The 15,364-nt window shown below is 33.5% G+C and overlaps 1 protein-coding gene across 1 annotated transcript in view; it reads right to left on the bottom strand.

Moving 5' to 3' along the window:
* LOC122824207 (nuclear receptor-binding protein 2-like) overlaps window positions 1-14,916 on the bottom strand; it is a 46,654-nt gene extending 31,738 nt beyond the window's left edge. Inside the window, exon 1 of the mRNA XM_044104523.1 lies at window positions 14,601-14,916. The gene's annotated coding sequence lies outside the window, so the exon portion shown is untranslated. The remainder of the gene's footprint in view (window positions 1-14,600) is intronic.
* Between the last annotated feature and the right edge of the window lie 448 nt (window positions 14,917-15,364).

Raw genomic sequence — 15,364 nt, 5'->3', positions numbered from 1 at the left:
GAGAAGGACAATAGAAAACTTCAAGGTACAGCTGACAGATAAGTTATATTTGTTTTTATATATGGTGCTTGTGTATCCTCCGCCCCCATTCCAATGCTGCCCTGGGCAACTCCCCATTAAACCAGCAAATCAATGGCAAACAGAAAACAGACATTTTCTTCCAAACCGCAGATTGCCCACATATGGTAACAATGACCATTTTATGACTCATTTGCAATAAAAATAGAAATAAAAAAATCCTTCAAACTTTTCAAAATGTCTTTATTTTATAAGATAGATAGATTTTATTACAGACTCAGAGTCCAGATTATAAATTCTTGTAAATCTGGATTTGTCTTCTGGTGAAATGTCACTGAGACAACATCTTTGAGGTGCATGCATTCCATTCTCTACTCGTCTTTTGAATTTTTTATTCTTTTCTGGACATTAAATGGAGGTTCTCACCAGAAATGTGCTCAGCCAAAGCCTGGAATGTAACCTCATGAAGGAATCTCAACCTTTGAAACTTTCATCTATAACCAGAATAGTGAACCAGAGGTTTCCTCTGCTGCCATGTCAATGAGACAGAAAGGGTTCTTTGTGCCTTAAGAAGTCGAGTTTGTAGTGTGAAGGCATAACGGGGTGAGCCGGGTGGGTCAAAAAATACAGAAGACTCCAGCCCAGTATCCAGACTAAAGGTCGAGAGTGGAAGCTAAATACAGACTCGAAACCAGAGCTTGTGTCTGAATTGCATGTTTTGCTCTATTAGTCTGGACTTGTTCAACAACCACCAGGCTCCAGTTTCCACACAGAGAACCCCATTTTGGAAGAATTTGTCTTCCTGTTTACGGGTCTTAATGACAGATGTGTTAAGAGTGGACCTGTGGTGGAAAGTAATTAATGCAGGAAAAATAAACCCCAGAAGGAAACCAGTAAACCAGCATTTGATGACTGACTAACAGTGTTTTACTCAGCACCTCCAAAGAGCCACGTCACATTTAGATTTACTTCCAATCTGACTTTCTTATAACTTTTAGAGAGCTATAGTTACTCTCAATGCAGATTGGAAACAATTCAAAAAGCAGCTAAAGTCCCAAAATAAAAAAGTTTTAAGACTTGTAATAAGTCAGAAGAACTATAAAAAACACAGTGTCGAAAAGTCAAGAGAAAGTCGCTTTCAGGAATCAGAAAATCCTCTGTTTCTGTAAGAAAAGACTTAAATGTCCCAATTTGTGCAATATTCAATAGACACAGAACTCACCAGCAAATGGAGGTAAATTACAAAGAAATAGAAGTATTTCTGTCTCAGTAAAAGCTGCTAGATTTCCTGTCTGGTGAATAAGTTGCATTAACTTTCAGTTTACACAGTTCAGACTGTGTAAACTATGTGAACTGTTTACTGTGTTCATATTGATGAAAGTTACGGTGGGAGCTTCCATCAAGCTTTCCTTTTCCATCAAGCTTTCCTTTCCTTTATTAAACTGTTGTGTCTTTTATTTACATCAGAAAAACAATGGAGCGTGAATACACCCTGCAGGGTGTACTGAAGATAGAGCCATATCTAATAACTTGGATTATTGAAATTTTAGTTCAGTAACTTGATTCACACAAATTATGCATGTTTACAATAATGCATGATAATTTTACACTTACAGCTTGAAAACATAACAAAAAAGGACGTATTATGTAAAATGTATATTTTGCATGCTTTTATACTTCCATGGACCTCAACTGCTTCCAAAACAATTCAAGTGCTTGAAAAACATCCAGTCATTTTTTTGACCAAGACTTAAAGTTTTCTGTTGTCTGGAAAAGAATTGCTGAGTTTCTAATTGTAAAGCGAAGGCATCATTACCTCAGCTTTTTTTTTATTACAAACTCAATTTGCCATCTGGTGGTTCTGGTGAAGCACATCTTTAAGCCAGTTTAAGTGCTGGAACCTGGTGTGCAGAGTCATAAAATAAAGGCCTTTTATTTTATTCATTACCAGCCGCACTGCTTCCTTACCAGCATGTCAGAGAGAATTAAGCGACTAAAGGTTAAGAGTTCAGAGGTAGCCACAGACCTAGTTTATCGTAATCACCTTCCTTCTCTATTTTTAGTAGTTACTCACAGAGAACCCGTGGGTGAGCCCCTGTCCCTCCAAGCCTTCTCCCTGTTAATGAGATTTACTCTTGGCACAAGTAGATGAGCGGAGCAGACAATGGCGACGTCTAGACGATCAACATCTAGGGCACCAGAAATGGCTGCGATAACAAGAGCAGGAGTCGAGCCAAAAGACTCATGACTGGTCAACATTACAGCAGTTTGTTTAATGAGGCACAGATTAGCATCTAGAATGCTTTTCTAAACACAAAGCCCTTCACTCTTACTGGCACCTCGGGTAAAGACGTGTATAAGGCCTTTAAAAAAGGAACCTATAATGCAAACTTCACTTTTTGTTCATTTTTATGCTTCCATCTAGGTCTCAAATGCTTCAAAAAACAGCTAAAGCACTTAAAAAGAAACTCACGGCCATTTTTTCCCCAAGAAGTTAATTTTTTTGGCCTCAGTAAAATGAGCTGAAAATGAAAATCTCCTGAATGTTGAGTCACTTTGACAGGAACTGCACCGTTACCTAGCAACTCCAGCTGAACTCCAGTATGTTTGGTCAGCTGGTTTTACTGCTGTATGTGTTGCAGTATGGCAACTGGAAAAGACAAGTGTTTTTGTTATTGACTTACTATTCAGAAACTACTTGCTGCATTCTTGTTGGCTCTGCAGGAGGCTCTACTAATGCTTTTCAAAGACCCACAGTTGTATAATTGAGCATCGGTTTGGAGTTACTTTCAACGTTGATTTGAGGGCATTGTGGCCAGAAGCAGTTTATTTAGATTTACAGTGATAAGAGGGCCTAAAGCAGCTCTTCCTGAAGGAAGCTAAAAATATGCAGAACCAAGCAGACTGAAATATATTTAAGAATCATTTTGTGTTAAAACTACAGTGAATAATAGTTCACCTCTGTTGCAGCAGCATAATCTCACATTAAGAGCATTTTGAAAAGTTAAACTTTTAATTTAAATATACTTATTAAAAAAGGTTTAGTAAACATGCTCATAATAACTGGTTCAAAGTTATGAACCATGTTGTTAAAAAGTTGATTTTGAGTCTGGACACCAAAGATTTAATGGACCTAAGCCAACTAACAGTTTCCACACTATTTGGACCAGAAACAGGCCAACAGCATCACAAACTCTCCACTGTTTCACAAATGTGTTTGTTAATATGAAACAAAATCTCAGCCTTTATTTACGCCACTAGTCTCAAATTGAGAAGTTAAGTCTGCATTTGCAAAAGAAAACATGCCTTCACACACAACACCCTGTGATTAAGGTGGTAAATATGGATGCAGCATTAATCAGTGTATGTCTGATTCTATAGTTGTTCTGCAATTAGAGGTGATGAAATTACAAACTCAATTGATGGTGTCTGCTATATTTAATTTAAATACAGCTCTGGAAAAAATTAAGAGACCACTTTTTACTTTTTATAGGTATCTGTTTGAGTAAAATAAACATTGTTCTTTTATTCTACGAACTACTGACAACATGTCTCTGAAATCCCAAGCAGAAATTTAGTATTTATCTGGAGAAAATCTCAAATGGTCAAAATAATGAAGAAGATGCAGTGCTTTCAAACCTCAAATAATGCAAAGAAAACAAGTTTACATTGATTTAGAAACAACAGTACTAATATTTTAACCCAGGAAGAGTTCAGAAATCAATATTTGGTGGAATAACTATGAGGTTTTCAATGGGGCTCAGTGCAGTGGGCTCTTCATTTTTTTCAGGGCTGTTAATCTCAACATAAAATTGTCTGATGTAGGGTTCTTAATAGTAGCACATTTATGTGATTTGGGTTGGAGAGTTAATAGTGTGGCTATCAAAGTATATGTAGCATTCAATTGATGGTGAGCTTGGACTCACACACCAACGTTTCCCCATTATTTACTGGTAAACCCTATACTAGCATCACCCAAACTGCTCTGTCACAGTAAAATGGCGGATATGTGAAGCATTACTTTTATTTTCCGTTTGTTTTAGGACTGACTGCTCTTTGGGAATCCATTTACTATGTTGTTATCTTGCTAACAAGAACTCAGAATTGCCAAAAATCCAGAATTAATCTGGAAAACTACAGCTGGTGCACCTGTAATTGCTTTGGTTCATCTCAAGGTTAATGCAGAAACTAAACACTGCACCACTTTTCCACGATATCTTAATGTAAATTGTCTGTTTGCAAAACTGTAAGAGAGAGAGAGAGAGAAAGGGGGAGGGAGAGAGAGAGAGAGAGTGGGGGAGAGAGATAGAGAGGGGGGAGAGAGAGAGAGAAAGAGAAAAAGTGTTGATTGTGTGTCTACAGGGACATCTGGTGGTGAATTAGAACAATTACAACATTTTGCGGAACGGTGGTCTTTTATTGTGAACAGGTGTAAAATTTTAGGTGTAGATGCAATACCAGGTGTTGATTATATTTTTCGTGGCTGCACAGTGGCGCAGTTGGTAGAGCTGTTGCCTTGCAGCAAGAAGGTCCTGGGTGCGATTCCCGGCCCAGGGTCTTTCTGCATGGAGTTTGCATGCGTGGGTTCTTTACTCCAGTTGGGATCAAATTCACTGACCATCAGCTGACCTGATTATAGATTCGACATGTTTAACTTTCAGCAAAGTCAACAAAAAGCTACAAACAAATAACAGAGTTGGACTTTGAATTAAGGAAAAAACAGACAGAACTAAACCTCCCTGCACTGATCCAACACAGCAAATGTAGAAGAAGAAGACCGACAAGTTTCACAATGAGAGCCGTGATATTTCTGTGTCTCCTTGGATGGGCTGTGGCTGCTGAAGCCTCGACGTTAAAATGCAAGGTAAAACAAAAAAAAATGTTGAAAATGATGGAAAGGGTCAGAATGTAATGTGAAGCGTTTGTAAACTATATATCCTCAGACTCAGTTCAATTAAATTTTTAGAGTTGTTATGAGCTGCTGGAAAGGACTGACACTACAGCCATGTAGTATCATGGACCAATATTAGTAATAACAACCTTTATTTAACCAGATAAAAGAGATTTAGAGTCTCTCTTTTTCTTTCTTTTTGAAAGAATGTCTCCAAAAACAGATCAATTACAAAAACAATAAAAATGTTAAATATTTTTCCAAGTAAGTTTATTGCATTTTTATGTCCAGGGTTGCAGCGCCGCCTTCCCTGAAACCACACGTCAACGAAGGGTAAGAAAATAAACTTTTAGTCATATTTAACATAGAAATTGAAATAGAATCATGAAGTTGTTAAAATCTGTATCTAACAATCTTCAATGCTCTTGGCAAATCCACTTTAGAGCAACTGGAACCCTCTAAGTGTGAATCTTAATGAAGGAAACAATGATAAAAGCAAGGTAAGAAACTATTACTATTACTATTAATGGACATTTTTAATCCTAGTGTAATTTGGACACCAAACAGGACATCAAAATATATTTAGACAAATATTCACCCAAATATTTATTGAAAAAGGGAGGCAAATATGGTAGTTTATCTTATAACTGTAAAAAATAAATGATAGTACATTTTGTTTCTCTGTCAGCAGATTTAATTTTGTTTTTCTCATGACCCGGGACAGTAAAACGTTAATGTTTTGTTGTATTTTGGACTTCCGGTCACACAGGAACTGTATTTTGACCAGACAAAAAAAACAAAAAAAAAAACATTTGAATTGGACATCATAGTCAACAGTTTATCATGAAGAGAGGATTTATGTTACTCTGTTTCACTGGATGTTTTTAACTAATGAACTGACAGACAACTTAGAAATTTCTTTTTAAATTTTTTACTTTCGATTATCTGACCTTCACTGATAATGTTTTAATAATTTTAAAACCTTAAATATCTAAAAAAAAAATAATATGGTAAAGGTGCCTAGATGGACTCCTTACAATTTAGTAAATTTAAAACTGAATACTATAAATGTAGTGCTTCCTGTATTCTATGTTTTATTGCATTTTCCAAAGGGCAGATGTTATTTAAAATCTAGTTTTAATCTAATTTACTTCCATTTTCTACATTTTAACATTTAGAAAGTAATTTAATCTGTTTGCAAACTACAGAAAAATGTTTCCCAATGATTATTTTTGAATTAAATTTGCAGCTTAACGCAACAGCCACAGCACCACTGGACGGGTCCAACTCCACAACCAACTCATCAACTGTAAGTATTTACAGGAAATATCGTTACTGTTTCAATGTTTGTCAGGACAGATTATTTGGAAGAACATTTGGGATCTTTTCAGTTAAAAACTAATACTAACTTGATTATTTTCCATTCATCAAATTGTTACAGAAGTGATGATTCCCTTTCAAATTAAAAAAATATTTTATTTTCACAGTTTTAAATTTAAACAAACAACATTTGTTATATATACAATAAATTTAGAAATGTGAGTGAATAATGATTGAGGTCAATCATGGGAAGATTAAATAATGACCAGATTTACTCTCCTGTAAAGCAGAAAAGTTCAAACATTTTGCACTGCTGGCGAAAATCACCCAATTTAAAGTAGACCCCCAAAAAGCCCAGCTTAAAAACCACAAAATTAACTAATTATTATTTAATTAGTTAATTAAATAACCTCCACTTTCAGGTTCCCAGTGCAGCCCCGCCGAACCCCGAGCCCACAACGACGGTAAACAAAAACACTTGCAGCATAAAGCAATAATCTTTCATTATTTAGAGACGTTTTCATGGTTTATATTTTATGTGGCATTAACTGAACTCTACTGTAATTTATAGTCTCACCCTAGCGTCTGGCACCCTCTAAAGAGTGGTGGTGGTTTTCCAACACAAATAAACAAGAAGCAGGTACGAAAGTTTCCCAGCTGTCTTTTGTGTTACAGAATAGAAAATAATTGATCTGTAAACTCTGCATGAGTGGAAATTAACAAAGAAAGGATCTTTTTTTTTTTTTTTTTCACAAATAGATTTTATGGTAGCTGTACGGTCAGATCTGTCATCTGACCGTCTGGCAGATCTGTCTGCCCTTAAGATCTGGACTTAAGGGTTGATATTTTTTAATTTAAATAATCATTGCTCCACTTTCAGGTTCCCAGTGCAGCCCCGCCGAAACCTGAGCCCCCAAAGGTAAACAAAAACACTAGAAGCATAAAGCAATAATCTTTTATTTAGAGACATTTTCATAGTTTATATTTTATGTGGCATTAACTGAACTCTACTGTAATTTATAGCCTCACCTTAGCATCTGGCACCCTCTAAATAGTAGTGGTGGTTTCCCATCACAACAAAACAAGGAGCAGGTATGAAAGTTTCCCAGCTGTCGTTTGTGTTACAGAATAGAAAATAACTGATCTGTGAAATCTGCACAAGTGGAAATTAACGAAGAAAGGATCTTTTTTTTTTCCAGAAATAGCAGAACCCGTGGAAGACGCAAAGCTGAGGTTTTACAGAAATATACCCAGAAAAAATGAACAAGATCATGAATCTTCCTGCAGAGCCGGAATCATCTCCAAATAAAATATAAACATTTGTTGTGAAAGAAGTTGTATTTGTTTATGTTCGTGGTAAAAGGTTACGGTAAGGTAATGCATGGGTGTGAGTATAATTTATAAAATGGTTAAAATCTAAGGCTAAATTTGCTAAAAGTAGTATTTATATTGATACAGAAAAATGGACATGGCTCTTTAAATTTTATTTAGAACCCAAAGACATTTGTAAACTGATTAATATTTGAAAAAAATAAAATAATCAATTTGTTCAAATTTAAGATTCAGATGAAAATATTTCACCACGGATGACAGATCTGACCGTACAGCTACCAGTTTCAAACTTTAACGTTATATAGAAAGAAATACATCTGGGCTGCACAATATATCATCATCTTTTTATTACTGTGTACAATATTCAAATTGCGAATGAGCAATAAACAGGCTTTTCTTGTTATTTATTTGCTCTTAGTAAAGAGCAGAAGTGTTCAAACTCTTTCATCTGGGTCAAAATCTTCAAGTTAGAGGTACATTCAGGTCAAAATAATATTATTTAAATGCAAGTAAACAAAAAAATATACGTATTTTACCTGCTCTACAATAAATTTTAATGAAAAAAATAAAATGTTTTTATTTGCAGAAAAGGGATGTGGTAATCTATGTAGATCTTAAACTTAAAATCAGGGATTTGCACATTTCCCTTGTTGAAAGAAAAGCTTTCAGGTGACAAAATGAAAAAAGAAAAACAAGAAGAAAATAGTGAAGCAGGATTTGGATAAATCCTCTTTCAAATACTTTTATACTCAGAAAAGTTTAATGAAATTATTTAACAAGCAGATCTGAGCACCAACATCTGATTTTTAGTAAAATTCATCAAATAGATGTGATTCTAATTACTATGAAATTAAATTTCTGTTATTAAAAGATGAATATTTGTACCATGTTACACCTAACAGCTTAACTCATTGAAGTTGACCTAATTAAAAAGAAACAAAACAAAACAAACAAAAAAAAAATCATAATCTGCATCAACTGTTTGTGACAGAGGGTGAAATGCATCTTTGCTATTTGTTCTGTTTCAATCCATTTGCTTGTGAAATAACTACAGAGAGGAACAAACCATCTAAGGTCCAGTATTGAGAATGCATTGGTGTGTGAAGTTTGAAAACTTTGAACTGAACATAAAGTGAGCTTTTTCTATTTGGAGGTGAACATTTAATGTTCAGTAAAGAACATTACTGCATGCAGAAAGAGCAGCAGGTTTTTCCTCAAGGTGAGAGTTCACGTGTGGGAGACAAAGTTCAGCTGTTATTGATAACAAGTTAGTCTAAACTTGATTATCCACGTTCTGCTTTGCTTTTTCTGCAAGAATATTGATGTGTCAAACACCAAACCTCAAAATTAATTTAAACTGAGGGTTTGAAAGTTTATGAGCAGGAGACCCAGTAAAGATCATCCTAACTCTCAGAAAAAGATACAATAACTACCGGTAGTTAATTTGAAACTGAGCTTAATTTAAAATATATAACAAGTGAATTAATTCATTTAAATCTAAACTAAATTTTAGCACATTTCTGAAAAAAATCAATTTTATAAAAATTGAAAACAAAAGAAATTATAAAAACTATACATCAACTAAACATACTATTATAAGAATATTTGAAAAATATAAAAAGATTGATCTCAACTGATTTTTGTACTTAACACCATCGATTACAGATCTAAATGGCAACAGCTCTAAGTTAAAAACTTTTAGTTTGCTCATCAAAGACATGGAGTCTGCTTATTCAGAGAGAACATGTTTGACTTTCAGGAGCAAAAAAAAAAAAAAAAAAAAAAATCAATAAAAAAACCTGACTTGGACTTTGATAGGAAGTAAAAAGCTAAATCTAATTTAACCTCCCTGCAGTGATACTCCACAGCAGATGTGCAGGAAGACAGAAAGTTTTCAACATGAGAGGATTTTTACTTTTCCTTTGTTTCTTTGCATACGTCACTGCAAGTCCATGCCCATTTGTAAGTAAACACACACACACACACACACACACACACACCTCTTATTGTTTAACTAGATTATTTCAATCAGCTGAAATAATTCTGATATGTTCTTGTTTAATTTCCTACACAATTTCCCTTGATGTGCTTCTCAGACTTTTCTTCTTTTACCCAATGTGGGAATAGTTTATTTCTTAACATTTAATTTTTGTCTCTTATTCTTAAATTAAGCTGAGCTCTATTTCAAATCTAATGAATTATTAATGGTTATGCTGCTTAAGAGTTCCTCGTTTTAAAAATAGAATCAATCCTGCTTAGTAAAACACATTAAAGATTGAAATTAACAAAAACAGAATTAAGTATTTACTTAAACTAATTTGTATTTAAATACCTTTTCAGGGACCTCCAGGGTCTTGTTTGCCGCTGGAAGGAGTGAACAAGACAAGCAACTTCACTGTGGGTAGAAAGCCAAAAATTAATTTTAATGTTAAATGTTTGATCATTTTTTCTATTATAGTGGCAAATTTAGGTTGTTAAGCCGAAACTGTAACCGCAGTTAGGATTTAAATTTTTTTCTTTTTGTGGTCTCTGGTCTCTTTTGTCAAAATGAATGTTGTTCACTTTTCCCCAAAAAATCTGCATTTGAATCAAAGTGAATTGAATTGTTTTCAAAACTTGTGATTTGTAGGTAACAATTGTTGAAATCTAACCTCCAAGAAGATAATACATATTTCACATTATATTCAAAATTTATTTAATTCATTCTAAAAAAAAAAAACTAAAACCAGTTTTTTTTTGTTGCTATGTACAAAATGAGAGCAAAAAAAAACTACAAAAATTATCTAGAAAATTCTCTTAAATCTATTATGTGCAATTTAAGTGAAAATACAAACCTGTCAAAAGGAAAAATAAAAGTAAAAGAGAAGCCGTAATTATCTGGTTGCATAAGGCAGCCCACACACTTAAGCAAATGTTTGTTGAAAAAAAACTTTTGATTCATTTCCAGCATTGACTGTTTCAGCAGCACTTGCAGCTGAAACGAGATATTTACACACCAAATAAAAAAAAAACATTCACATTTTTTTCTAATTCTCTGAAGTTAAATCAGACCAAATTTCTCTTGTTTTAGGTCGGCTGGAATATCCAAAATTATTTTTAAAAAAGTTGCTTCATACTGAAATTTTAGGTCACAACAATAAAAAAAAAAACTGCAGCATCCCAGAGGAACTGATTGTTTTGATTACTTTGTTGCTTTGATCAAAATGTAAAGTTTATTTTTTTGAAAACAAAACTTTAGTGAAGTGACATGTCTTTATATTTTAAAGCTAAATATAGTTTCTCTTCTGTTTTGTCCTCTTCCATCTGTTTTAGAACCCAGTAGAAACCAACAACACGACCAAAAACGTAGGTGAACTTGGATTTTTACTAAATTATTAAAACGTCATGTTGACAGTTGATGAGACCAAGTTAGAAATGTTATCTTCTATTTTAGGAGACAAAACATGAAGAAGTCAAAGTAAGTATGCAGACTGCACTCCAATATTAACATTAAGTCAATATTCTGCATGTTTTGGGGGAATATTACGTCTTTTTCTTGCTTTTTTTCTTCACCTGCCAGTTGGAAGGAATATGGATCCCAATTCAAGGCAACATTGACTTTCCTCCAAATCCTGATGAAAACCAGGTAGGAAGCATTTTGAGAGGAAAAAAGGAAGTCATAACTATAATCTGCTGAATTTAAGATGCAAATAGATAAGACGATGCAAAGTATATTTTAAAATTTTGCTGAGCTCTGCCAACTACTTCGCTATATTTACAAGATATAGCGAACATGGGCCTTTTACCAGTCAGAATTCGCTTTACACTATAAAAATAATAATATCCAGTAAGATTTTTGGGAAAAAGATTCAAAATAGTTTCTAATGAGCACAAACTTTCACTATTATAGCTTTTTTTAAATTAACGTTTTGTATTTCTGCTCATCAGCCATAAAATTCAATTAGTTATTTAGCTAAATACACTCAAGCTTATACTGTAGAGTTAAATGTTAGGGTAGATTTAACTTTTAGAAATTAATTAATTACATAATCATGTTGACGTTTCTACTAGCTTCGAAAACATTTTAAATAACAATTAGTTTACAGACGTTACTATGGTAACATCACTTACTCTTGCGTCTAGTTTTAGGTAAAATGTTCTAATTTCTTTGACTATTTTCTTTTGGACCATACTGACATGATCAGAACAGACACAAGACATAAACAAGGCAAAACGGGCAATGGTCTGGTGTGGAAAAAATAAATAAATACAGTGTTATTTTACAGTTTAGATGAAAAGCATCATAATAATAAAGCATATATGACCGGAAGATATGCCTGATAGGACTGGGACGTGCACATCCCAGTTAATTAAATTAATTTTAGAAAATGAGCAATAAAATGGCATTTTTGAAGGAGAAAATATTTTCAAATATATAGTAGTGCCACCTCTTATTTCGCTCTGAGTGCATCTTCTATGAGGCTGTTAAAAATGGCGAAGTGACTCTTTACCATTCACAATTATTGTGTAATTTATTGTTATTTATTCATTGCAGCCATATAATTTATTACCAAAAAGACTGCATTTTTTCTTTATTATCTCTTTTATCAGTATCTCAGTAAATATTATATTATTCATCTCTATTGACTATTAATCTTTGTAGAAATGAAAGTGCCATTCTGAGTATATAGTAATTTTTTCTGTGTTATTAAAAATACTACAAAGCATTATCTGTGGAGAAACTGAGGTGTGGTTTTGTATTTAACATTCCAGAACCGAGAAAAATCTGATCCGTCTGACTGAATGGTTTCCATTCTCAACAAAGTGAAACGTGGACCAGGTAATGTTTGCCCACAATTCAGTACAGATACAATACAGAGTAAAGTATTTTATCTGATTTTTAATCTCATCTGCAGGAAAATGCAAAAAAAAAAAAGGAATCCAGGGAGAAGAATACACGCTCCTAAATTCAAGCCATGAGTTTAAATAAAACATTGAAGTGTATTTTGTGAATAGAGTGAGATTTATTTACATATAGTAAGTTATTAACAAAATGCTGTGAGTTGGAATATAAATTTGATATCAGGATTAAAATGCACAGTTTAAATGTGTTGAAAATTGTATCTGCTCTAACAAAAATAAATAATTTATAATAAAGGGTTCAAACAACAACGGAATTAGGAACTAGTTTGTTTTCACATTTAAACTAAGCATGGAAACATAAATATAACATAGAGAAAAGTTAAATATTAGACGTTTTAAACTTTATAAACAGCAAAACTAAACTTTGGATCTGAAAGATTTGATTTACCTTCAGTCTTTTTTCTTTTATATTCAGGTTACAACTGACTCACAGGAAGATTTTATTCCTTTTTATCTGCAGATAAATAGTGTTGCAAGTTACATTTCCTGCTAAAACATGCATATATTCTTTTTACATTAGGCCAACGCTTTAACTTAATGCTGCATATTTGTTTTTTGTCTTTAGTTTTTATGCTTTCCAAAAAGAAAAATAGATCTTAGGAGGCTTTTTCATGAACCTTAACCCCAATCTAAGCTGGTGCTTTTTTTTCTGGACTCTTTGAAAAGCAAACAGTGTTGAAATCAGTTTACTCACCCAGAAGTGCAGCAAACTAGTTCCAGGTATTCTTTTAATTCAATGTACAAAAACACAATTTAGCAGAAAGGACAGAACTGTGAGATCAGAGTGAGTCATGAGGGATTAGAATGTTTGCATTGCTTTGGGGTAAGAAGATAAAAATCTGAAAGATTCAACCAGGTGGCACTGAAAACAAAATTAACCAATTTTTTTTAATTAGCAGCAGAAGATTGTCTCACTTTAAAGTATGTTTCAATCCCTGGTAAGTTGGCGTACAATCACATATTTGTCTTGATAATATTCCCATTTTTATACATGTTTTCCAAATCCAAACTGTTTAAACTTGGCTTTTGAATTTAAATGCATTAGATGTATTTGTGTAATTAGGAAAGGTGTTGCCTCAGGAGCTCAACCCAAGGTGTGGATAATTATTTTTTGCTAGGCAGCAAAAGAGATATGACTATTTCTGAAAAGACAAAGAAGGCATAAAAGTCTTGAAATTGTCCAAATAATGGTATGTGATCACAAATGTATGAAACTGTTTACTTGTTTAATATGGCTATTTACTGCATTTTGGTATTTTGGTGCTGATTAGTACCAGGAAACAGAACAAGTAGAAATATAATGAACCAGAGACGATACCTGGCATCAGCTGAACAGGATGGAAAACAGACACTAAAACATGGATTCCACAAAACTGAAAAGAAACTGCAAAATAAAACAAGCTCTGACAAAACATAAAATTAACAAAACTATAACAGACAGATGCAATGTGTTTTGACATAAATTAAACCCACTTCCAGATATTAAAGTAATGAACTCCTATTACAGAAACTATCTTAAATTGGATGTTTAAATGAAAGCTGTTTTTCATTCTCGCGCTTAGAGAAACTTTCTCCTCGGTGAACAACAGCACCATCTTGTGGCCTACTTGTATATGCGCAAGAACGATTATGGTAAATTAGATTTGATCAACTTTTAGGACAATAGAATCTTTATTTACTTACTTGTTTTTTTTTTATTCTTATTAAATAAAAACAACAAAATGACATAACAAGAATGGAAGTTTCTTCACAGTTAGAAAAAATACCATCAGTCTCCTGCCAATTTTTGTATCTTATATGTAAGAATGGCATAAGATGATCATTTCTGGAGGGAAAATAGTCTCAAAATACTTCCATAATCACTGAGCTCCTAGAGAGAATGAATTTTCTAGGAAAATAAACTAGACTATTGCAATTTTACAACTTGGATTTTAAAATGTTGGTGACGATGCAGAGGACATCACGGCAGTTTTCCCATTAAGTTAGTTTTTAAACTTTGTTTTACAATATGCAGCGACAGGAACAAAATGGTAGATATACAGTCTAGATACTTTAGTCAGTGTTGACACAAAATAACATCAAATTAAGATTTTATTTTTTTAGTAAGAAAAATAACACATTCATGAGGTTTACTCACCTTCAATGATGCAGTTTGCTGAACCTGGACGCTCAAATCAGAGTCTTAATGATTTGAAAAAGGTGCACAGTTGTTTGACAATAAATGGTTTCTTCCAGCCACTCACCGTGAGTGATGAGAAAGTTCTTGTGTTATCATTTATGTTGTCTGAAATGTTCAGCTCTTTCTGCTTGACTTAATGTGTCAATTATTTTTTGGATTATCACAGGCTTAAGAGATTTATTTTGTTTTGTTTTACAGAAATTAAACCAGGTGTAGTTAAAACTATTCCACTTGTTTTTATGACGTAAAGCACTTTGAACTATCTTGTTGCTGGAATGTGCTATGCCAGTGGTTCCCAATTCCAGTCCTCAGGGCCCCCCTGCCTGCATGTTTTAGATGTGCCTCTATATCAGAACAGCTGATTCAAATGATTGCATGACATCTTCTGCAACCACCAAGTACTTCAGGAGCCTGTTAATCACCCAAAGATTCAATCCAGGTGTGTGGCAGAAGGGAAACACCTAAAACATGCAGTCAGGGGGGCCCCCCCGAGGACTGGAATTGGGAACCACTGTGCTATGCAAATAAACTTGAGTTATAGATAAAGCATATTTATATATTTTTTTCTCAATTATCTGAAAAATAATAAAAAAAGTACAGATAATTATTTCTAATTATCTGTAAATAATTTAAAATATATATTTTCTGTATCTTAAGTACAAAATGTGTATTTTTGTTCACTTTTGTCTTTATTACTGCTCTGCTCTTTCAGCAAATTCTGT

The sequence above is a fragment of the Gambusia affinis genome, linkage group LG21 (genome assembly GCF_019740435.1).
Source record: "Gambusia affinis linkage group LG21, SWU_Gaff_1.0, whole genome shotgun sequence".
NCBI lineage: Eukaryota > Metazoa > Chordata > Actinopteri > Cyprinodontiformes > Poeciliidae > Gambusia > Gambusia affinis.
The sequence above is the reverse complement of the archived record's forward strand: the minus strand, read 5'-3'. Positions and strand labels throughout refer to the sequence as shown.